Source organism: Prionailurus bengalensis, chromosome A1 (assembly GCF_016509475.1).
Source record: "Prionailurus bengalensis isolate Pbe53 chromosome A1, Fcat_Pben_1.1_paternal_pri, whole genome shotgun sequence".
Classification (NCBI taxonomy): Eukaryota; Metazoa; Chordata; class Mammalia; order Carnivora; family Felidae; genus Prionailurus; species Prionailurus bengalensis.
In genome coordinates this window covers 199281749-199305941 of record NC_057343.1, presented here as the reverse complement: position 1 = coordinate 199305941, position 24193 = coordinate 199281749, and the positions used below count along the sequence as shown (strand labels likewise).

At 37.3% G+C, this 24193-nt stretch overlaps 1 long non-coding RNA gene across 1 annotated transcript in view; it reads right to left on the bottom strand.

Moving 5' to 3' along the window:
• Positions 1 to 634: 634 nt before the first annotated feature.
• The window catches only part of LOC122493854, an 87599-nt gene continuing 64040 nt past the window's right edge, over positions 635 to 24193 (bottom strand). Inside the window, exons 3-7 of the long non-coding RNA XR_006300050.1 lie at positions 16594 to 16665; positions 4474 to 4550; positions 3298 to 3335; positions 1863 to 1978; positions 635 to 976 (exon numbers count right to left, since the gene is read on the bottom strand). This is a non-coding gene — a long non-coding RNA (uncharacterized LOC122493854). The remainder of the gene's footprint in view (positions 977 to 1862; positions 1979 to 3297; positions 3336 to 4473; positions 4551 to 16593; positions 16666 to 24193) is intronic.

Sequence of the window (24193 nt, the reverse complement as noted above, 5' to 3'; positions counted from 1 at the left end):
CGCGGGGCTCGAACTCACGGACCGCCAGATCGTGACCTGGCTGAAGTCGGATGCTTAACCGACTGCGCCACCCAGGCGCCCCTACAATCAAACTTTAAATGAACACATGGCCACCCAAATAAAGCCTGCTTCTTTTGGGCTGAGAGATGAAAGAAATGGAGACACATCAGACTTGGACAACAAATGGATAGACTGCATTGATGAAGGCAGAGTTGCCTGGTACCCCAGGATCACCAACCTATCTCTTGACTGATTTGTAAGAGAGAAAGAATATAATTTTTCTCCCACACCTCAGAAATTTTATGATATCTTTGAATAGGATCTCCAAGTCATGCAATGATAGACAGACCTATGTTTTAGAATTTAAGTCCTTGTTGCCTAACGTTTGTAATCATAAGATTAACTGGGAGTACATATTAGAACTCAAGTTCTCAGATCCCTCTCCTGGAGGTTTTGATTCTTTAGGATATAGAGGAGCCCAAGTGTCTGTGTTTTTAATAAATGCACAAATAATGTATTATTTATTCATTTTTGAAAAGATTTCTTTAATTATAGTTACTAAAAGCATTCATGTCTTTTCACCCAGTAACCAAAGAAGGAAAAGGTATTTTAATAAGGATAATATCACTGAACATTGGATTGATCGAAATATTTATTAAGTTGTATTAGGTTTTATGTTAAGAAACACAAAATTAAGATAGTTTTTCAACTGTCATTGAATAATTGAACATAGAGAAGGAAAACCTTTCAATCATAGGCTCATGGAAAAATTCTTCAACATCCTATATTCCATCTTGTATGCCATAGAAGTCTTTGTATGATTATCTAGGAATTTAAAACTCTGACTGAGGACGTTCTAATTGGTTGTAGAATCTACCACAAAAAATTGGATCGCAATAAAAGGTATTGGAATGTGTAGCGCAGGCAGAATCAGCATCTACCATAATGACTAAAATCAAACGCTCCACCACTTTCGCTGCAAAGAAAGAAAAATAGAAAGAAAAAGAAATCATTAAAAGAACATTTAAAATTACCCAAGCATTTCACTAAGTGCTTCTTAATGAGGAGCATTTGAAAATGGGACAGTGTGGAGACGCTGTGCCACAAGCAGATGGGCTTCTGCTCTGCAACCCTGCCCATGTTCCCTCCACCTGAGGCTGCTTAGCTCTTCCTACACACTCAGTCCTGACTCGGTCTTGGAACCCGCAAAGAGCCAAGAGAGGAGAGGATTAGAGATTTTCAGATTAAATGAGAGGAAATATCTGTGATATTTGCCATTTTGGCAAGGCAGAAAGCTTGACAAAACTTCACTCCTTTTGAGTGAAGGATACATGAAGGGGGTTTAGATGGAAGGTTCCAGAATGCCCTGCTTCTAAGAAGGGTTTGGAGTAAGTCATGGAGGTCCAGAGACAGAGGAGAGCCTCAGAGGAGTCCTTCTTAGCATGAGTGGGCTAATCCACTGTGATGGATTTCAGAGTTCTGTCACTATAGGACATAATGGGATTTCTTGCTCAATTATGCTCAAGTTAGCTTGCAGCCACATCATGGAGACTACCATTTATCATCTGGACTTTGGAATTATATCAGTCATTAGACTGCCATTAGTAAATAATAATAATTAAATTAAGTTCAATATATTGATTTCTACATTTACAGAATACCAGCAGAGTTATATTTCAGAGGTCTAATACAAAACTACTTTTAGAAATGAGAATTTTAGGAAAAGGCACAAGTGTGTTTCTGAGGCTTTTACAGAGATAGTAGTTATTTTCTGTGGCGAGGCTATCAAAAACATGGGTTTTTTATTTTAGCATGGTTTCGTTATTATTTCGGAAGAGCCATATTTAGTCTTGTGTTCTTACAATAGTTCACTGCAGAAAACGCATGTATTGGAATAAGTTTGGCCATTGGTTGCACAGACTGGATCCATTTCTCTTGTGCAAAAATGTAATTGATGTACATACACATCACAGTTTGGCTGTTAAACACAAAGAGACAACAAACAATGCATCAGGAACTTTTTAAATCAAATGTTCTTTATTCTTAATACAAAACGCCATACACCAAAATGAAATAAATATATTCTATATTGAGGTTTAAAAATAAACATCAAGGTACCCACGGTCCACTTACACATAAAATATTATTAGTATATTTCTACGAACCCAACACTATTTTTATAAAAAAACATACAAATCGCTGAATATGTTTTTGGAATTCAGCCACTCTGCCTCCACTTCTTCTCATACTTGGATCAGATTTTCCCCAGTTGAACCTTGATCAATGAGGGTCTTAGAGGTATAGACCCTCCCCTCCCACACAGTTGAAAATCCACATATAACTTTTGACTCCCCCAAAACTTAGATACCAATACCCTACTGTTGACCAGAAGCCTTAGGATAATATAAACAGCCAGCTAATACATACTTTGTATGTTATATATACTATATATGATATTCTTACAATAAACTAAGCTAGAGAAAAGAAAATTTAAGAAAATCATAAGATTGCACTGTCTTGTAAAAAAAATGTGTGTATAAGTGGGCCCATGCAGCTTAAACTTAGGCTGTTTAAAAGTCAACCATATTTCACACTGCAAGAAATCATAAAACAATTTTTTACAATTCCCTTGTCTTTCTCAATAGTTTCACTATTAGATAATCTGGTAGTTTCAGATTATCACCACACTTGTATGAATTCATACATACGAGTGTTTGCATATTTGCATATGTGTATGTAACCGTATAGATATGCATGTAATGTGCATAATGAGGCAACACTGGCTATTTACATAAATAAACAATAATATGTGTATTCTTACACAACCTGCTTTTTAAACGTCTTTGTAACTTTTATCTGCTCACACATTTGGAACTGCAGCTCATTTTCCTCATTTCTATGTAAGAATCCACTCCGTGAATGTATGATAATTATTATTTTACCCACTGTTACGTGAAAAATTGGGTTGTTGGTTTTTTAATCTTCCTGTTTTGCTAGGATAAACAATTCTACTTTAAACAGCCCTTAATCCATAGCAGCCACTTGTCTATAACAAGGCTTATGGCCAGTAATGGAATTTTTAAGGAATGGGATATTTTTACCTCGTCTTTAACGTCAAATGATTTTATATGGCTGGCAAGATTCTGTTTCTTGAACTCAGCATAAGAAATAACACAGTTTGTTTGTTGCTTTTGAAAAATCATCCTGTTGTACATAGCATAACTTGCTGTTAAAACTTACAGTATAAAACTTAAAGGTTTACCTTTTCAATTCCCAAAGTAATGAGTATTAACTTACGAGTCTACGAATTTCTGGTGAAGGTTCAAAACCAGTTTCTGCAACCAACCCACAAACACACAAATTAAAAATAAGAAGAGGAAGAGGGGAAAACCATTAGAGTCTTTGGCGAGAAGTACCCATATATTTTAGTAGCAAAGTATTATGCAAATTGCCTAATAAGGACCCTGTAAATAATGAGATGAGCCTTTTACAGCAGTATCAAAACAGTAAATTCACAAAATAAATTCAAATATAGAAACATAATCCCAAATTAATCTCACTCTGTGAAAACAGTCTTATGTATTATTTAATAATCACCAAACCCTCCTGTGAAGATACTATAGTTGTGGTTTGTTTCCATTCCCCGCCCCCCCATTTTTATAGATGAGACATCCTAGTTGGAGAAGACAATGGCTTGCTTGGTGCCATTTACATGCTTTGCAAAAAGTCACTTAATATGAAAATTAATTATTATTTAATTAATTAGTACTCAGGTATAATATCAGGGATCTACCCAATACCTCAAAGCTACTTTATTCTGAAATTTATGGGCCACCTTGGGCTTTAAGGAACATAAGTTGTCAGCAGAGGAATCAATGAGTTCTCCCCTTACACAAGGCCTTGATTTAGAGCTGGCAAACAACAAATTAGATTTTCAAGGAATGTCAGACCTAGAAGACATCATTACTTTTCACACTCTGCTTTTAGCAACCATGGAATCTGACCTCCAAAAAGGAAAAAAAAAGGTAAATATCTTTATTTGTAGATGAACAAAATCTAAGTTCTACCACTCATTGTAACCCACCTCTTCGTCTCCACCTCTCTGAGGTGGGAAATGAGATAAAGCAAACCGCTGATGCAATTTTATAAGATATTTCTAACATACTCTCTTTCATTTTGTCAATCTAAGATTTATACACCCTAGGGGCACCTGAGTGGCTCAGTCCTAATATCCGCTCCGGTAATGATCTCATCATTCGTGACATCAAGCCCTGAGTTGGGCTCTGTGCTGACAGTTTGGAGCCTGACTAGGATTCTCTGTCCCTCTCAATAAATAAGTAAACATTTAAAAAAAATTTTAAAGATTTATAAACCCTATAAATCAACCTCCTCCATTTCTAGATAATAGCAGTTGTTTGCTGCATTTCTAAGATAATGTGAAATGCTTCATCCAGTACTAAAAAATGTACTCACCAGAATAATGAGGAAATGCCAGGGCAGTGATAAAAATAGCTTTGATCCATGTCAAGAAGAAAGACATTTTACCAAGTCTGTGGAAGAAACCCATAGAGACGTTTATAACACACGGCACAGGGACAAACTGCCCATTTCCAAATGAAGCTTTCTTATAGGCGAAGGGGCTTTTCCACATTCCTCAATTCCTACTTAGAGTGGACTTTTCCCTTTTTCCTTCCCGCAGCCCACAGTATCAATAAGACATACATAGTAACAGAAGACCTTGTAGGGGCTTGAGAGGAACACCAGGAAAGTCCTCTGTGCATACTTAAGTAGGAGCTGTTTACTCTCTCAACCATTGGCTCAGCCCACAAGGAGCTGTGCTGCACTTAAGGAAATATGCGCTTTGGAATCTTAGTTTTTCACTAGAAAATAGAAACCATTATTTCGGGAAGGACTGACCTAGAGCAGTCCTCCCATCCATGCTACATACCACAACTCTCTTCACAGAGTCCCCACCTGACCCACCCGACACAGAAGACAGTGGCAAGTGGGATCTGTGCCCCGGTCAAATAGGGACTGTGCCTATTTGGTTCATCTTCCTTCTCAACTAGCTCCACCCAGCTGAGGAATCTGCTTTATTAATCTGATGGTAAGGACCTTAATGAGGATGAGTTGGCTCACGGCAGGTAAGATGCTGAGGTACTCTGTGTTCTGCCTAGAGGCTGTAAAATAGCTGTGAAAGATGCCTCACACGTGAATTCTCAATAGATCTTCTCTAAACAGGAGGTTTGGGACAATTTGAGCAGAGGTATCCCCAAATATGGGGAGGAGAGAGTAATAGTGCTTTGAAAACCCAAGATAGAGAAGAGATGTGAAAGCTTTCTATGCTATTGAGTTGGGAAGAAAAGGAGAATCAAAGCAAGAAGAGGAGAAAGCGTTTGGGGAGCTATAATTGGACACATAACCTAGCCTCTTAGTATTTTGCAATACCAGAAGCACATTGGACTTAATTGGATATTTGATTTGCAGTAAACTTTTTATTTTGAGATCAAGGGAGATTCTTTCCTAAAGCCTTAGGAGTTCTCATGTTCTCATGTTCCTTTTAACCAATTTCCCCTAATGGGAACATCTTGTAAAACTAAAGTACAAATTCACAACCCAGAATGTTCAAGAAGCTCCTACATGAGCATCAGAACAGCCTGCCTTAGCGACCTGGGCTAGAGGACAGCGTGTGCCCTGAATTATATGATGAATAATTTGATCTTTACCTCAGAGTGAAGCGAAAGACCCTATAGGGTTTGAAGTAGGACGAAACTGAATCAGAGATATTTAATGAATCTTCTTTGCAGTCTGGCTCAGTGGCAAGAGTTTTGGCAGATGAAAGTCTTGAGTTCAAATCCCATTTACCACTGGGTAACCTTGACAAAATATTCAGACCTTCTGGTCCAAAACTTCCTAACTTTAAATGTGAGAATAATTTCTGTCTCATAGGTTTGTCATAAATATTGAGGATAAAGTATTAAAACAGTCTGCACACTGGTTGTGCGTCAGACTTAACATTTGTCACCCTAATCTAACCTGCCTTTTTTTTTTATCAGTGAAGAAAGCCAGGATTTAGAAAAGAATCTTGGAGTCTACCACTGTTCCATGCCGGCTTAGTGGGAGGGTACAAAATCTGCTAAGTGCAAGAACTTTTCCCCTATTATAATAAAGTGACTATTTACATTAGTTCTTGGAAATATTTACATAGACACCATCAGAGATATTTGGGCAGGCAAATCCTTTTGACACATTTGTGGAGAAACTAAACTGAAGTTGAGTTATCGTGAAGCCTATGTCTCACCCACTGGACTTTTTCTCTTACAAGTATTGATCAGCAGAGATTAAGAGCCAGAGACACTGCCTATGATGCACAATAGGCCACACGTTTTTTAAAATTAACCGTGAAAGAGAATGCTAAAAGTATGGATTATTTAATGTAGATCTGTCTTTCTTCAAAATGTTTAATATGCATAAATATTTGAATATATGCATAATGTACAAATATTTTATATACAACTACACTAAAATCACACAAATATATATATATACTTGTATATATAGCTAATGCATGTGTATGTATATTTATGTGTTCATGCATGTATCTATATCTACATATAATATATGTAAGAACACATATATAATAACACACATATATGCAATAATATGCATTGGTGTTATATACATACCATATAGATGTATATATACTTATATACATATACACATACATATAAAAATAGTATATGCACATATACCATGTACTATACATACATATAGATGATACACAGTACATACACACACTATATAAATATATACACACAGATATACACATATGCCTACATAAATTGTCTAAGTGAGCCCTAATGTTATCCCAAGTATCTTTACAAAAGAAAGACAGAAGAAGGATTTTTTTTTAATGTTTATTTTTGAGAGAGAGACAGAGCACAAGCTGGGGAAGGCAGAGAGAGAGAGGGGGAGACACAGAATTCAAAGCCGGCTCCAGGCTCTGAGCTGTCAGCACACAGCCTGATGTTGGGTTTGAACTCACAGACTGCAAGATCATGACCTGAGCCAAAGTCAGAAGCTTAACTGACTGAGCCACCCAGGTGTCCCCAAGCCCACCAGATTTGAATAAAGACATCATCCAAAGAATTCAGACACAATTAAAGTTTGTTTTAAATATTTCTTTGGGAGAGAGGACACCTCACAAGACAGAAGAAGGTTGGATGCAGACCCACCAAAGAAGAAGGCCTTATGCAGATAGAGCTGAGAGAGAGTTGAAGATATTGGTCTTAAAGAATAGATAATAGACAGATACAGATGGATGATAGAAGGATAGATAAAAACAAAAATAGAAGAGTAAATAAAGATATTTCTCTGTAACTAACTTTCTTCACTTAGCAGTTCAAGGCATATCTTCATAAAAATGTACACAGATGTACACAATTCCTTTTAAGATGTTCTTGTTAAATACTTTGCTAACAATGTTGTAATGAACGTGATCATACAGGTCATTATATGCTCATTCAATTCGTTCTAGACTTTTAAAAGTCGCATTTTGAGTCCAATGACATATGCAGCTTAAAATTTATAGAAAAGAGAAAATTGCTGTCCAACATACTTGTAGTCTTTTACTATGGAAAATATAAATTACAAACATGAATGTTCCTCCACACCTCATCAAATGAATGTCTTCTGAAATATTCATGTTTCCACATACACATTTAAATACACACACACACACAAAATATATATATTTGGATGATTTTGTTCAGTTGCAGAATTTCGTCATTTGGGAATCAAATTAAAATTACAAGTTAATGAAGCCAAAATTTCTATTTTTTTTACTTTTAAGCATTTTTGTCTGCCAACATGGTTTATCTTGTTATGAGAGTTCTGAAATGTGAAGAAATTATTCTTGCTAATTAATATAATTCATTGTGATTTTCTCCTCTGCAGAATGAGAAATTTTTGAAACTCTTTTCTGGAACCTCTTGTCATACATGGGATGTACCAGTGAACAACTTGTTTGGAAGTCATAATGTGTGCACTTTGGACACGCTGCCTGTTGTATCCATTTAGATACTCTGAATATTAAGTCTAGCTGGAAAATATTGACTACATGTTTATTTATGTCTCCTCTCCAATATTTATGGTGCTTAGGAGATCCTGTTAGATGCTGGAGGCAAAATATCCAATATATAGACACAAGAATTGACCATGGGATTCTGTAGAAGCAGGCAATTTCCAATATCTAGGAAGATATTGAAACTATAGAACTAAAAGAAACTATAAACCTTACAATCAGAGGCAGGTTTGGTAATCACATCTTGTAGATGGGTACAATTGAAAAACTATGGTCAGCCAGTGAACTTTATCCTTGAAGAATTCAGAGGTAAACATGCTTAGAGTATCTCTTATGGGAAGGCATATGTCATTATCCAAATTAATAAAGTTGAAAATATTACTTTCTTCTGAAAAATCAGATTCACTGATGCTCTCTGTGGGATATATTGCCTCACTTTCCAACTGTGCATAAGTCTGAATTTGTCTTCAAAGCAAATTGCCTTGTCAAATAACAGGTAGTATAACAATGAATTTTACCATAAATAATTTAATTTAAAAACTAGAGATTTCCATTTAAAAAAAAAACCAAGGTGATGCATTTGTTGGAACCAACTATTTGATCTTACCTGAAAACAACATTTAAAAATTTGTAGCTATTTAATAGAGACCATCTAATTTCAAATAGCTTTCTCATGGTGTCACTTAAAAAACAAAACAAAACAAAAAAAACCTGACATCTAGAACCGTATAGGAAATACGTTAGATTTGACCTCAAAGGGCCCATATGTTAAATCACATTTCTTTCCCTTCATACCTAGAAATACAAATTTCAGTGACATATATAGGGAACCACCTCATTCGCTTGTGAAACTGTACCCACCGACCCAACCAATGCACAGCAGGGGGCAGAGAAAGCAGTCTCTCCTTCCCGCAGTTCTCCCCTTCTCTTGGAACTCTTGCCTCTACAGCAGAGTTGGAGGGATTCCCACATAGACACAGTGCTCCTTACAAAGCCAGTGATATTCAAGAATCTTCCTCCATTCTGGGAAATTAGTCTGCAGGTTAGGGCAGTGGTTGCTGGTGGCAGGGTCCATTTGGTTATTTCTTAGTAAGCCCGTAGGGTAGGGAAGTCTGACTGCCGTCTTTCTTTAGAATATATGGTACTTGTGACTTTTTGACATCAGTTTCGCCTTGGTTATCAACAAGAAACTCCTACTTAGTGTCCTACTATATTAGAATAGCCTTGCAAAGCAATAGGACCACAGGAGAGGGACCCCACAACATCCTGCAATGCACGTGTTGTAGCCAATTCGATGTCAGCATTTGGTGGGGGGGGGGGGGGGGGGGGTAGGGAAGGACAATGCATTAAGGAATTCAGGGTGCCAGCAGAGTCTCCTTGACATAGCTGACAAGTTCCTCAGACTGGATGATCCTTGAGGACAAGATCATATAGTTCATTTTACACTGGCACAAGGTGCTCAAAGTGTATGTGTGTGTGTGTGTGTGTGTGTGTGTGTGTGTGTTCCAGCTTTATTGAGATATAATTGATATATATCATTAAGTTGTGCAGTTTTTGATTTGATACAATTTTATATTGCAGAATGATTACCACTATAGCATTAGCTAACACCTTCATCACATCACATAATTACTTTTTCTTTTTTTTTTGGATGGGAATTATACTCTTAGCAACTTTCAAGGGTATAATAAGTATCATTACTGTATCACCATGCTGTACATTAGATCTCTAGAACTTACTCATCTTATAACTGAAAGTTTGTGCCCTTTGACTAACATCTCTCCATTCTCCCCACTCCTCAGCCCCTGGTAACTACCATTCTACTCTCTATTTCTTTGAGAATGGGTTTGTTTGTTTGTTTGTTTTTTAGATTCCACATATAAGTGATATACAGTATTTTCATCTACATTCTCATAGAAAACAGAATTCCTTCCTTTCTCATGGCTGAATTATGTTACATTGCATATATACACCCCACATCTTTATCTATTCTTTTTAATCTATTCATCCATTGACACTTAAGTTGTTTCATATCTTGGCTATCATGAATAATTCTGTAGAATGGGAAAAAATATTTAAAAATCATATAGCTGACAAGATATTAATTTCTAAAATATATAAAGAACTCATAAAACTCAATAACAACAAACTGAAACAAAAATAAAATCCTGCAAGCATCTGATTTAAAAATGGGCAAAGGCACCGAATAGACATTGTTCCAAAGAAAACGTAGAAATGGCCAACAGATACATAAAAAGGTGCTCCACATCACAAATCAACAGGGTAATGCAAATCAAAACCACAGTGAAGTATTGCCTCATACCTGTTAGAATGGCTATCATCAAAAACACAAGAGATAGTAAGTGTTGGCAACGTTGTGGAGTAAAATGGAACTCTTGGGCAAAGTTGGTGGGTATGCAAATTAGTACAGCCATTATGGAAAGTAGTATGCGGGTTCCTCAAAAAATTAAAAATAGAATTACCATACAATTGGGCAATCCCATTTCTGGGTATATAACCTGAATACATTGAATGCACAGTACCATATTGTTACCTTAGCCATTAAGTTTCACAGTAGGCATCTAGAACTTTTTCATCTTGTCTAACTATAACTTTATACACCCTGAGCAACAGTTTCCCTTTTCTCCCTCCCTCAGTCGCCTGGCAACCACCATTTTCTTCCCTGCTACTACAAGTTTGACTACTTTAGATAACTCATACAGGAGAAATCATGCCAGTATTTTGTTCTTCTGTGACTGACTTATTTCACTTAGCATAATAAGTGTCCTTATTATCTGCCAGGTCCATTCACGTTATAGCAAATGGTAGCATTTCCTTTCATTTTAAGGTTGAATACAATTCCATTGTATGTGCATATCACCTTTTCTTCATCCTTTTGTCTGTTGGTGGACATTTGGCTTGTTTCTATATTTTGATTATTGTGAATAATGCTGCAGTGAACACTGGAGTGCAGATATCTCTTTAAGATCCTGTTTTCAATCTTTGGGATATTTACTTTGGAGTAGAATTGCTAGATCATATGGTAGATTTATCTTCAATTTTTTGAGGAATCTTCATTCTGTTTTCCATAGCTGCACCATTTTACATTCTCATCAAACATCTTAGTCCATTCATGTTGCTATAACAAAATATCACAAACTGGATAGCTTACAACAACAAAATATTAACAGTTCTGGAGGCTGGGAAGTCTGATGTCAAAGCGCCAGTGTGGGTTCCACCTGCATTACTTAAGAACAATCCCAAAGGTCTCATCTCTGAATATCATCACCTTTGGGAGTTAGGATTTTAAATTCTTTTTTTAATGTTTATTTATTTTTTTGAGAGAGACAGAGACAGGATGTGAGTGGGTTAGGGGCAGAGAGAGAGGGAGACACAGAATCCAAAGCAGGCTCCAGGCTCTCAGCTGTCAGCACAGAGCCTGACGCGGGGCTCGAACTCACAAGCTGTGAGATCATGACCTGAGCCGAAGTCGGACACCCAACCGACTGAGCCACCCAGGTGCCCCGGGAGTTAGGATTTTAATGTGTGAATTTGGGGAGAACACATTCCAAACATAGGACTAACAGTATACAAGGGTTCCAATGTCTCCACATCTTTGCCAACACCTGTTATCTCAAGTGATTTGTTCATTTCTAAATCTTGTTATTTGCTTTTTGCTATTGAGTTGAAGGAGCTCCTTTTCTATTTTGAAAACTAACACCTTACCAGATATATGGTTGGCAAATATTTTCTCCCATCTATAGGTTGTATTTTCACTCTACTCATAGTTTCCTTTGTTGTACAGAAGCTTTCTAGTTGAGGTAGTCTAACTCATCTACTTTTGCTTTAATTGTCTGTACCTTTCGTATCGTATCCATGAAATCATTACCAAGACCAATGGCATGAAGCTTTTTTCCCTTATGTTTTTTTCTAGGAATTATACAGTTTCAAGTCTTACATTTTAAGTTTTTTAATCCATTTTGAGTTGATTATTTTGTGAATGGTGTAAGATAGCATAAAAACATAATACTTGGGGGAAAAGTTAACTGAGGAGGTAAAAGACTTATACACTGAAAACTACAGTGCATAGATAAAAGAAACTAAAAAAGACAATTAGATAGAAAGACATTCCATGTTCATGGATTGAAAGAATTAATATTGTTGAAATATCCATAAAACTCAAAGTGATCTACGGATACAAGACAATCCCTATTCAAATCCCAGTAGAATTTCTTACATACACAGAAAAAGCAGTCCTAAAATTTATATAGAACTACAAAAGACTCAGAATAGCCAAAGTGATCTTGAGAAAGAAAAACAAGGCCAGAGGCATCACACTTCACGATTTCAAGATATAATACAAAACTACAATAGTTAAAATGGTATGGTACTGGCATAAAGACAGAAATAGATCAGTGGAACAGAATAGAGAACCTAGAAATAGATCCACACATTTTCTGTGGAAAATATGACAAGGGTGGCAAAAATACACAGTGGATGAAGGATAATCTCTTCAACAAATGCTGCAGAGAAAGCTGGATATCTCTGCATACATACAAAAGGGTAAAATTGGACCACAAAATCCAGTTTTCAGTCTTACTCTATAGTTACGATAATCAAGACAGTTTGATATTAAAAAAGAGTTGGAGGGGCACCTGGGTGGCTCAGTCGGTTAAGTGTCCGACTTCAGCTCAGGTCATGATCTCACAGCTTGTGAGTTCGAGCCCTGCGTCAGGCTCTGTACTGACAGCTCAGAGCCTGGAACCTGCTTTGGATTCTGTGTCTCCCTCTCTCTCTGACCCTCCCCGGCTTGTGCTCTGTTTCTCTCTGTCTCTCAAAAATAAGTAAATGTTAAAAAAAATTTCTTTAAATAAAATTAAAAATACTAAAAAGGAGTTGGATGTGTAGATCAGTGGTACAGGTCCAAAAAAACTGGTACAAAATAATTCAATGCAGGAAGGATAGTATTTTCAGTAAAGGGTGCTGAAACAATTAAATATGAATAGTCAACTAGCAAATGTATAGCTTATTAAAAGATTAACATAAAATGAAGCATATATTTAAATGTAAAAAGAAAAACTATAAAACTTTTAGAAGAGAACACAGGAAAGCTCTTTGTGGCCTAGCATTATTATACAAAGCATTACACAAAAACATGATAAAGAAAATTTAAAAAAAATCATTGGAGTGGTGGAAGTGTGTTTCTTTGGCTTTTAGAGAAATTTTACAGTTATTTTCTGTATACGCTGTGCCTAGATCATCAGCAAATGGATTATCTTAATTATTTTGTGATTTTTTTCATTACTTTGAAAGAATAAATATTTAGTATTGTGTTCTTACTTGAATACAAGGCAAAAATCACATTTACTGCAGTAAGTGTGGCCATTGGTTGCAGATTGGAAAATGTTCTTTTGTGCAATTTTTAAAAAGTATTTATTCATTTTTGAGAGAGAGGCAGAGAGAGAGAGGGAGACACAGAATCCGAAGCACATTCCAGACTCTTTGCTGTCAGCAGAGAGCCCCATGCGAGGTTCGAACCCACAAACCATGAGATCATGACCTGAGCCGAAGTCTGATGCTTAACTGACTGAGCCACTCAGGTGCCCCTTTTGTGCAATTTTTTAAAAATGTTTATTTATTCTTTGAGAGAGAGAGAGAGAGAGAGAGAGAGAGAGAGAGTGCGAGCAGGGAAGGGGCAGAGAGAGAAGGAGGCATAAAATCTGAAGCAGGCTCTAGGCTCTCAGCCATCAGCAGAGAGCCTGATGCAGGGCTTGAAATCATGAACTGCAAGCTCATGACCTGAGCTGAAGTCATTCACTCAACCGACTGAGCCACCCAGGTGCCCCTTGTGCAATTTTTTTGGATGACTGAGTGGACCACATTCTAGGTGTAAAACAGACAGACAATACGCATTTATTAGACAACGAATATTTGAATATGATCTTAAATCTTACTATGAAATGCCATACATCCATAAAAGGATAAATATAATCTATATTTAGGTGTAAAGGCAAACACCTATGTAGTCATATCCCAGTAAATAATAAAACATTATCAATATTGTTATAAGATGTGAGAAAGGCCATGAAACTGGCTGAGTGTATTTTTTTTTTAATTTTTTTTTTCAACGTTTATTTATTTTTGGGACAGAGAGAGACAGAGCATGAACGGGGGAGGGGCAGAGAGAGAGGGAGACACAGAATCGGAAACAGGCTCCAGGCTCTGAGCCATCAGCCCAGAGCCCGACGCGGGGCTCGAACTCACGGACCGCGAGATCGTGACCTGGCTGAAGTCGGACGCTTAACCGACTGCGCCACCCAGGCGCCCCTGGCTGAGTGTATTTTTATCGTGTAACCAACTCCCTACCTCCAGCCCTTCCAGATCATATCTTTCTCACTCCTTCCCCCTACAGACACCAGAAGAAGTAACCTAACCAAATTTTCTATTTATTAGTCCCTATCTTCCTCTAGAATCAACGTGTATGTTCATAGTAAAATACATTATGTGTATCTACATGCTTTTCCTTTTACATTCTCCGTGACCTTAATATATACTGATGTTTAGAGATGTAGTTCATTTATTTTCACCCTATCTAATATTCCACCATGTAGATACATAGAAATCATTGCTATTTATCCTTCTACACACTGATACTTGGGGTGATACTTTTTTCCTATTGTGTTGTTGGATGAATAAGTCTACCCTCAATACACTTTCTCTCAGTTTTGTGTACAACAAATAACTACCTATGGAACAATTTGGAATTTGGGCGTCATAGGATAAATATACTATCACCTTGTATAGATAACACTAAATGGTTTTGTACTGCTTGTTAGATTCTGCTTCTTTTTTTTTAAGGTTTATTTATTTATTTTGAGAGAGAGAGAGAGCAGAGGATAGGCAGAGAGAGAGGGAGAGAGAAAATCCTAAGCAGATTCTGCACCATCAGTGCAGACCCTGACATGGGGCTCAGTCTCATGAATCATGAGATCATGACCTGAGCCAAAATCAGGAGTCAGATGCTCAGCTGACTGAGCCACCCAGGTGCCCTGTTAGATTCTATTTCTTAACGTTGGTGTAATAATAATACATATAAAATTTTACATTTTGAAGAATTGTGGGTTTTTTTTTTTTTTTTGTACATTTTGCTTGGTCAGTTTTGCTGTTATTTTAAAAATGGAAAATGGCTGAAAATTTACATGCTTCAACATCCAAAGGAACCAATAATAACTTACCAAATGTCTGATACGTGATGATTTAAAAAAATAGTTTCAACCAAAGAACAGTTTAAAAAGATAAAAAGGCCACACATATATCAGTAGTAGAACTGCACCTAGTGAGGTCAGAATTTTGTGGCAGTAACAAAACTACAAATTCTCAAATGTATCCAAATCTTAGAAAAAAATTAACCCCCAAACTAATCTAGATCTATGAAAAATAGTGTTACATATGAGTTTTAATAACTCCTATACTTGAAGATACCATTTTTAAAAGTTTGTATCTAAATTCCAGTTAGTTAACATACAGTGTAATGTTAGTTTCAGGTGTACAAGGTAGTGATTCAACACTTCCATACAACTCCCTGTGCTCATCAGAAAGTGCCCTCTTTAGTCCCCATCACCTATTTCACCCATCCCCTCACCCACCTCCCTCTGGTAAATATCAGATTGTTCTCTAGAGTTAAGGGTCTGAAAATACTGATTTTGAAAAGCTTTATAAAAGGGACATTTCATTGTGACATAAGACAAAGCCTGTGTGAAGCCGCTTAAATATGAATCAATTCTGCTCTAATATCAGGGTTCTATTTAATACCTAACAGCTACTTTTATCCAAATGTTATGGGGCCACCTTGAACTTTAAGGAAGGCAACTGGTCAACTGAGGTATGCATGAGTTCTTTCCCTATACAAGGTCTTGATTTCAGGGACTCAGAGCTGATAAGTAAAAAAAAAAAAATCAGATTTTCAAGGAATATCAAACCTAGAAGAGATCACTCCTCTATATTTTTCACTGAACTGCAGTGGAATCTGGGCCCCAAATGGGAAAAGAATTTGGTTAAAGTTCTTGAGTTACAGATGAACAAAGAGCTAAGGTCTACTGCCCATTCTAATCCATCACTCAGTTTCAACTTCTGTAATGTGGGAAATGAGAAAGAGTAGCTCAATGAAGAGATATTTGAAAGAAATGTATATGCCCTGTGTCATTTTACCAAGTAAGAACTAAAAGGCCAATAAAACAACCACTCCATTCTTAAGTTACAGAAGAAAGCTTCCTGCTTTTCTAGGATATGCAAAGTGTTTTACCCAGGAATGGAAAATTTATGCACCAGAATAAAAGAGTAAAGTCCAAGATGAAATGAAAATAGCTTTGATCCATAATGAGAACAAAGTCATTTGATTGAGTCTGTGAAAGAAAACCTTCAGGATGTTTGCAACAATGGCACAGGGACACATTGCCCATCTCCTATGGATAGGCAAACAGAATTTAGGGTACGTTTTAGAAATGTCTTACTTGTAAAGGAATTACTCCAACTCCCCAGATTCCTCGTTAAGGTGGACTGTTAGCTCTGCTCTTCTTCCAACCCTATAATTCAACAAGAAATATGTCAACAGAAGGCCGTCCTAGAGATGTGAGAGAAAATCCCACGGAAGGTACTCTGTGAACATAAGAGGAGAAGCTGATTACTTTCCCAAATCTTTACATCAACACACAAGGAACCTGGCCACATTTTAAGCAAACATGCACAGTTCAATCTCAGTATTTTCTTCAGAAAAATAGAAGTAGTTATTCCTGGAAGGATCAATCTGGAGCAAGACTCATAGCAATAGTATACACTAGGGCTACCTCCCTAGGTTCCACACCTGGCAAAAAAAAAAAAAAAAAATATATATATATATATATATATACATACATACATATATAAGAGAGCATACTGAAAGCAGCAAGAGAAAAAAATGACCCATCACATACAAAAGAACAAAAATACAATTAACAGCTAATTCCCCATCAGAAAACACTGACGCCAAAGGTGGTGGCTTAACGTATCCCAAGTACTAAAAGAAAAAAAAAACAAACCTTCACCCAAAAACCTTATACCCAGAATAATGATCTTACCAAAATGAAGGCAAAATAAAGACATTTTCGGAGAGAAAAATACCAAGATAATTTGTTGCTATAAGACCGTGGTCTTGACTTATAAGAAACATTAATGGAAATCTTTTTGGATTAAAGCAAGTAATATCTGACAGTAATTTGTATCCACATTAAAAAAAAAAGTGCAGTCAACTTCTGGAATGATAGCATGAGGAATTCTGTTGACCCATTCTTCAGTGAAACTGGTATAACTTTTTTTAAGTCAAGTCTCTGGAAATGGTCTTAAGGGAAAACAGTAAATAAAGAAATATCTACTCAAAACAATTCTACTATAAAAATTCATAAGAAAGACAAGTGTCTACAGTATTTGAACCAAAGGGCTTCTCCCCTTCCCTTTGCCCAGTCAATAAGGTGGAGACTCCACTCCAGACTGCTTTATCTGATAACACAGGAATATCTCTTTACCCAGGTCCAAGATGGAGGGTTTTCTCCAAGGAAGAGTGGGACTTCAGCATTTCTCTTCTCACCTCTATTGTCCTGTTTCTAAGGCTAATTCTTGAGTGAGTACATTCTAGGATTGAGGGTTTCCTTCTTCTACCCAACTCTTCCATTCCATTGTAGAATGGAGGTTCTGCCTTTGGTGTGGCATACAGTGAATATTATGCACACCGATGGTCCTTCTCCCAGCTCATGAGGAAATGGTCCTATGCCAGAGAGGCAAGCTAAGTGAACCTGAGGCTACTGCTATACCTCCACTGAGTGCTCAAGACTTACAGAATGGGTGTCACTCAGATAAAAGCTTGTCATTGTCCTCACACCCAGCTCCAGAACCTTGGTTCAGAGGTTTTGCCTTGGAGGAGAAACAGGCCATAAAACATAGCTCCAGATGTCTTCCCAAAAGAACTGATTTCATTTACAACAGAGTGTGAAGAAGTGTAAACCTCAGAGCTCGTTCAAAAACCATGGGGGTTATTGTAAAGGGAATTAGGAGATTTATGGACCTAATGAAGATTCAGCATAGACTATAGGTTAGCTAGTTTGCAGGAGCTAAATCAGGAATAAGACAGCTGGAAGGAGCCTTCCTATTATAAGAACAAACATAAAACACTGACCTCAGAGACTATTCCACCCAAGGAAATATTTTGTTTAGTTTGTATTTATGTCCCAAGACATCGTTGTAAACAATAGAGTAATCTGCTGGAAATCAGTGGAGCTTACAATTCAGAGAAAGAGTAGCAGAGGCCCAGTCTGTGCCATTGTCATTCAAGGCAACTGTAGGCATTCACAAAGTTGTGTCTCCTTAAAAAGCAGCATCAGGGGCGCCTGGGTGGCTCAGTCGGTTAAGTGTCCGACTTCGGCTCAGGTCACGATCTCACCGTCCATGAGTTCGAGCCCCGCGTCGGGCTCTGCGCTGATGGCTCAGAGCCTGGAGCCTGCTTCCGATTCTGTGTCTCCCTCTCTCTCTGCCCCTCCCCCGTTCATGCTCTGTCTCTCTCTGTCTCAAAAATAAATTAAAAAACGTTAAAAAATAAAAAAAAAAGCAGCATCAAAACCTTAATATTTAGTGGGAGATGGGGGAATAAATGGCACTACAACTATCCAGCCTATCACTAAACAAATAAATAGGCAAATAAGAAAGACAAACTTCATGGGGGGGAGCAGTAACCAGGAATGCTACAAGTCATTACAATATGTTATCTAAAATGTTTAGTTTCTAACAAAAAATTAGAAGGCATGCAAATAAACAGGAAAGCATGACCCATCACAATGAAAAAAACAGGCAACAGAACTGCCTGTGAGAGACACCAGATGTTGGATTTAACCAGAAAACATCTTAAAGTACTCATTATTAACATTTCAGAACTAAAGGAAAGCTCGAAAGGAGTAATGGAAAGTATGATAACAATGCCACCTTGAATAAAGGATATCAGTAACGAGAAGCAAATGGAAATTCTAGAAATTAAACGGTATAATTCCTGAAATAAAAAGTTCACTAGAAGTGCACAGTGGATTTGAACTGGCAGAATAAATGATTAGTGAATTTTAAGATATATCAATTGACTTTATGCAAGCCAAAGAACAAAAGTAGAAATACAGAAAAATGAACACAACCTCAGAGAAACGTGGGACGCCATGTAGCACATTCGACAGTTGTGTGATAGCAGTACCATAGAGGAGGAGAGAGTGGGGAGACAAAAACTGTTTGAAGAAGCAATGTCTGAACACTACCCAAGTTTGTTTAAAAAAAAATCTAAACATCTAGGAAGCTCAACAAATAGCAAGTGGGTTAAACTACAAAGAGACCACAAATATACACATCATTGTAAAAATGCTGAAAGTCAAAGACAAGGAAAAAATCTTGAAATGACGAGAGAATACCATACTGTTTTAATTACTATAACTTTGTAATAAAACTTGAAATCAGGAAGCATGATGCCTCCAGCTTTGTTCTTCTTTTTACAAGATTGCTTTGGCTATTTGGGGTCATTTATGGCTCTACACAAATGTTAGGATTGTTTGTTCTGCTTTTGTGAAAAAAATGCCATTGGAATTTTGATAGGGATTGCACTGAGTCTATGTATTGCTTTGACTAGTATGGACATTTTAACAATAGTAATCTTCCAGTCCATGAGCATGGAATATACTTTCATTTATATGTGTGTTCTTTAATTTCTTTTCTTCATGTCTTCTAGTTTTCAATATACACATCTTTCATCTCCTTAAATTTATTCCTAGGTATTTTATTCTTTTTGATTCAATTGTAAATAGGATTGTTTTCTTATTTTCTTTTTCTGATAGTTTGTTATTAGTGTATAAGAACACAAAAGTTTTTGTGTATTGATTTTGTATCCCATGAATTTACTAAATTTGTTATTAGCTCTAATAGTTTTTTATGGATTTTTAGGGTTCTCTAAATACAATATCATCTCATCTGAAAATAGTGGCAGTTTTCTTCTTCCTTTCCAATTTCGATACTTTTTAATTTCTTTTTCTTGCCTAATTGTTCTGGCTAGGACTCCCATTCCATGTTGAATAAATGTAGTGAGCATATTAGTAGATTGGACATGATTGAGATAAAAATCTGACACAACACAAGGCTTGATTTTTGAAAGCAATAATTGATAAGTTTGAACTTCATGATAATTAAAAACTGCTGTTCTGCAAATGACAATATCCAGAGAATGAGAAGACAGGACTCAGACTGGGAGAAAATATTTCCAAAAGACATATCTAATAAAGAACTGTCATTCATATGATACAGGCACCATGCTTCTTGGTATTTACCCAAAGGAGTTGACAACTTATGTCCACACAAAAACCTGCACACCAATGGTTATAGCATCCTTATTCACAACTGCCAAAACTTGGAAGCAAACAAAATGCCTATCAGTGGATGAATGGATAAATTGGTACATCCAGACAATAGAATATTATTCAGATCTAGAAATAAATGAGCTGTTAAGCCATGAAAAAACATGGAGGAAATTTCAATGTATATTACTAAATAAAATAAGCCAACCTGAAAAGGCTATATACTATATGATTCCAACTCTATGACATTCCGGAAAAGGCAAAACTGTGTAGACAGTGAAAAGATTAGTGGTATCCAGGAGTTGGAGAAGGAAGGGATGAATAAGTGGTACACAGAAGATTTTTAGGATAGTGAAAATATTCGGTGTATCATAATGATGGATACATGTCATTATACATTTGTCCAAATCCGTAGAATATAAAACACTAAGAATAAATGTGATGTAAACTATGGACTTTGGGTGATTATGACATGTCAGTGTAGTTTCATCAACTATAACAAATGCACAACTCTGGTGAGGAACACTGATAATGAAAGAGGCTATGCATGTTGTAGGGGCAGAAGATATATAGGAAATCTTTGCACCTTCCTCTCAAATCTGCTATGAACCTAAAACTGCTCTGGAAAATAAAGTCTCATTAAAAAAAAAAATACAAAGAAACCTATTTTAAAAATGGGCAAATGACCTGAACAGATATTTCTTCAATAAGATCTGCAAATGGCCAATAAGCACATGAAAAATACTCAACATCATTAGCAAAAACCAGGAAAATACAAACTAAAATCACAGCGAGATACCACTCGGATGTCCAAACCCATAGAATGCACAACACCAAGAGTGAACCCATTAAGTAAACTGTACTCTTTATGTGATAATGATGTGTCAGTGTAGGTTCCTGACAAACATACTGCTCTGGTGGAGGATGTTGAGAATGAGAGAGGCTTGGCATGTGTGGAGGCAGGGAGTATACGGGAAATCTTTCTACCTTCTGCTGAATTTTGTTGTGAGCCTAAAAGTATTCTAAAAGATTATATTATGTAAATGGGGGTTATACCTTCATCCTGGTCTGAGACCACATCCACTGGCTCTCATGTTCTAATCCTCACCACTCTTTACCAAATGGAGACTACGTTTGACTGCTTCTGATATCCAGATGTCTTATGTAGACATTAAGGCCATTCTCAGGTTCATCAATCTAGACATTCCATGCATGAAGGTCTACCCATCACTTCTGTGTCATTTTGGGCTCAGGAATTTTGTGAGGACTTGCTGGTTTCCAGCACCCTGAACAAAAATTGAGACACAGATTTTCAATACTCTTCAATACCCAAACATGTCTGAATTCAGCAAATTTCCTGTTTTTTAAAAAAATCTTTTTAGGGGCATCTGGGTGGCTCAGTTGGTTAACCATCCAACTTCAGCTCAGGTCATGATCTCGTGGCTCATGAGTTCAAGCCCCCGTCAGGCTCTGTGCTAACAGTTCAGAGCCTGGAACCATGCTTCGGATTCTGTCTCCCCCCCCCCCCGCCCCTCCCCCACTCATGCTGTGTCTCTCTCTGTCTCTCAAAAATGGATAAATGTTAAAAAAAAATTAAAAAATCTTTTTAATATTTATTTATTTATTTTTGAGAGAGAGAGACAGAGTGCAAGCAGGGAAGGGGCAGAGAGAGAGGGAGACACAGAATCCAAGGCAGGCTCCAGGCTCTGAGCTGTCAGCACAGGGCCTAATTCAGGACTTGAACTCATGTACTGTGAGATCATGACCTGAGCCAAAGTTGGCCACTTAACCAACTGAGCCACCCAGGCACCCTGCAAATTTCCTCTTGATATTAACCCCTCCTCATGGTTGATGGGACGGCAGAAGAGCCATAGTCATTCTTTTGAACTATCACCAGCATCGAAGTCGATCATTCTTCCCTGAAACTTCTCTCTGCTAAATCCATAAAGTATTGGCTTTAACAAATATAATCTTAAATTTTTGTTCCTTAGAAACAATCCTTGGGAAGTGATTTTATGAAACCAGAAATTCATCTCTGCGTGCTTTATCACTGACGTGATGACTTCATTCTGAGCAATGAAGCTCTTCATCTAGTTGTAATATATAGGGAGACATTAGGCTAACCGTGAGTGGAGGAGAGAGGGTGGGGCAGCAACAAAACAAAAATTAAAAACATATATTTTTTTCAAATTGACATCCCATGAAGTAATATTAATGCCTTCAACATGGAGTGGAGGACTCCCCATCATTAAGACATGGAGACTGTATATACAAGATCAGATTTGAGCAGGTCCTGAAGGCACAAGTAAATTCCATGAGTAAGTGCTTGTGGCCCTACCATGCCACAATGCCTTCTCTGTTACAATTAAGCTGTATGCCTGGTTATTATCTTCATCTTTCTTCCAGTTTCAGGAGATGAAGTTTTCTTTAAAGAGGCAGTGGATGCCATCTGACCCTATTTTCATCAAGTTGGTCACTGATCAACCTAAACCTAACATTTTCTCCCTTCAAGTATTCAATGAGTCTTAACAACCACCACCCAATTTCAGAGTCATTATAATTTCCATTTTCCTACATTTCCCAAATATCAGAGATATTGCATAAGCCAGAGGACCCCTTCCATGTATATCTGGTCACACTCAGCTCAGAGGAAACTTAAAAATTGCACTGTTGGGGGGCCTGGGTGGCTCAGTCAGTTGGGCATCTGACTCTTGATTTTGGCTCAGGTCATGATATCACGGTTCATGGCATCGAGCCCTGCATCGGGCTCCACACTGACAACAGGGAGCCTGCTTGGGATTCTCTCTCTCTGCCCCTCCCCTCACTCCCACTCTCTCTCTCTCTCAAAATAAATAAATAAACATTTTTTTAAAAAAATGCGTTGTGACAGCATGCTATGGGACATCAACACTACTTACTACCAGGTCATGAGGTAGTCATTGCAATTTGGTGGCTAGATGTCCAACTCCAGAATCACATCCTTTTAATCTACTCCCTATGATTAAGGATGGCAGCTATCTTAGGCTGGCTTATCTGGAAGATCTTGATATGTTGATTTACGTACTAAGGTTTATTGAGGACATGTTCCTGGAAGAGATTAGTTAAGGAGTGGAGGAGTTGAATTAGGAGGAGAAACAAGTCAAGCAAAGGCGCAATTTTATGTGAATTTCCAGATACAGCCTCGTTCCATGGGGAGTATAAGTTACACCACAGTTTATTCTGCTGCAAAGCAAGGCATCTGTGCTGCTCTACTCCTGCACCACTCACTCAGTAGATAGAGGTTGCTGAAAGGTAATGTAAACTCTTAGCACTTTCAGTTTGGGGAACATCCAGAAAAAAATAGAACTAGTAGCCAGTAAGGGTAGTGCTGTAAAGAAAGTTGTACGTCCAAGTCATAATGAGCAAAGTATACAAAATCTGGAAGAGGAGTAAAGATTTAATTGGTAAAAGGAATCTGGGTGAAGTATGCCAGTGTCCTCTACAATATTCTTGTAATCAAAAACCTATTCAACAACCAAAACATTACCATAATCCCTAAAGCCTTCCCTGCTCTTATCCCCTCCTGGTTCACTAACTCCCCAGGCAACAACTATCCTGGCAGCAAATATCATAGATTGGCTCCACCTGTTTTGTACTTTCTATAAAAGGAATTATACACCATGTCCTCGCCTATTTCTGGTTTCACTTACTCATCATTGCATTTGTA